This window comes from Octopus bimaculoides, chromosome 3 (assembly GCF_001194135.2).
Source record: "Octopus bimaculoides isolate UCB-OBI-ISO-001 chromosome 3, ASM119413v2, whole genome shotgun sequence".
Lineage (NCBI taxonomy): Eukaryota > Metazoa > Mollusca > Cephalopoda > Octopoda > Octopodidae > Octopus > Octopus bimaculoides.
In genome coordinates, this window is record NC_068983.1 from 86,885,959 (window position 1) to 86,888,370 (window position 2,412).

Genomic DNA, 2,412 nt, shown 5'->3' on the forward strand with positions numbered 1-2,412 from the left:
TTAGTCATCCATTGTATCTGTTTCCATTCCCAGTCGTTTTGGCTTGGTCTTACCACTGGATTGAAGATGGCCAGGGACGTGAGGGTGACGCTGACGGTGCGCAACTCTTCTTTACTTTAAATAAAGTCATTGCACAGGTCATCAATCATCCCTAAGGATGACTAGATAATCCTCATCGCTCCGTCGGACGAATGTAGTATACTCGTGTATTATAACTACTATAATGAGGGTGAGTAGCTATTTCACTATTCAACAACTACTATCACATCGACAGCAAAAATCAAAACAACCACAGCTACAACAACGTCAGTAATATCAAATGTATAGAAGTAAAATCAAAAACAACTTCAATAATAGTATGATCAATCACAATATCAACTATAACAAATATATGAAAAACAAGACAACAATATATACTACACTAATAAAGAACAACAGCTGGCGTCAAAACAAAACCGACAACGTCAGATGCAACAACAACAAAACAATTACAGCAATCACATATTAAACAACAAAAGAAATTTTAGAAATAATTTTAGTTCACAACAGCTGTAACCAGTAGCCACAACGACTAAAACCACAATGTCTGCAGCAACAACAACAACAAAAGCACTATCAACACAAAAAATATATAAGCTTACTACAAGGCCTAAAAGTAAAGGCAAGAACATAACTTCAGCTGACGACGTCTAATAACTTAGAAACGTTTAGAGTCGTATCCCTTGCTTGCTTGCTCGCTCGGCCGAAGAATAATGATAGCTAACTTTTAATATTTCCTTTTCATATTCACCTGTATTAACCGCCGTTGAGGTTATTATAATTGTGCTCATCGGAGATTGAAAGTATGGAAAGAATTGCGGCTATCCTCTGTTACTGGAAATGAAGAGGTGTCATATCCGGCTTATGGACGCTATAAAAAAAAGTTGCAGAAACAATTAATCAAAGAAGTTGTCAAGAGTTGTCTCCCAAAATCTTAGTTGTGATGCAGCAAAGAAATAATCAAACCTACATTTTTATAGCTGACGAACCAAGACGAACCAAGTGTTCCCTAAAAAGGTAAGAAATAATAATCTGGTTTCCATAAATCCCGTCTTACATTTTTTAAACCTAGAACGACAGATTAAATAATGTAATCAAGATACATTATGACTGAAAGTGAAAAAAAAATGAAAGTGGTGACAGTTAGAGTGTCTTTTGGTCATAGGTCTGCCCAGTCAGGACTGATCTGAGTCTAATTAAAGTGACAGCAGATGTGACAACAACTGGTTGAGCAACTGCAGACATAACATAAACCGAGACAAAACAGCAACAACACGAACAGAGTAACAATATGCTACATCAAGGAACTTGTCAAGAGTTATGTCCCTTGTACTCCCACCCCCACCCCCATTCCTCCTCTCACCCCAAAAAAGTTGTGTGAGTTGTAATGCAGCAAAATTATAGTGGGTTAATATGTGTAAGAGGTTTAAAGGAGTTGATAAGTGAGAAGGGAGACAGGGAGATTTAGGAGGGGTACTGGATGGGTGCCTAAACCCTTACCCCTATGTGTAGGTGCTATGCGTATGTGTTTCTGTGTGTATGTTTTAGTCAAAACTTTCCTGGGCTCCTAGGATGTGATGATGGAAGGACCGATGGTGACGTTCTCGGTTTAAAATGTCTAGTACTTTCTGCCACTGTTAAAATAAAAATTGCACTCCTCCATGGTTCTCCACTTAATGTTGCAGTCGATGGCGCTTTCCTTCAATAACCCTATATTCCTTACCAGGGCAATGACATTGCGCCTCTCATGAATATTACCGGAGGATTTATGGTTGTTAGATGGTCCTGAAAGGCTCTTCTATCGCGCCCACATACATCCGCACGTTTGACTTTCCGCTGGGATCTTTTAACGTCACTTCTGTTTCATATATATATCTGTTTCTGTATTGCAGCGGCGTGGAGTAATGTCCCATGTGATGTTGCCTCCGCATGAACATCCTGCCTCTGTCTCATGTGTGGACCTACATATTAATATAGTCTTTGTACTGGGTGCACAGCTACAAGACACTCTTAAAGTGCATGTATTAACAATTTTACGGAACCTATTTGTACGAGAAAAGTGTCTGTCCATTAAGCTAAGGTTTTAGAAAGTTACACTAGCTCAAGATTCCACGCAATGGTATCGAACCTGGGACCACTTGGTAGAGAAGGGAACTCTTTAATGATTTTGCTATACGTCGTATATATGTATCTGTGTGTGTGTATGTATAATAAATTATGATGCATTTTATATATATATGTATATACATAGACATACATATTTATGTGTGTATATATTTATATATATATACATTTATATATATATATATGTATATATGTATGTGTATATATATATATACATTTATATATATATATATGTATATATGTATGTGT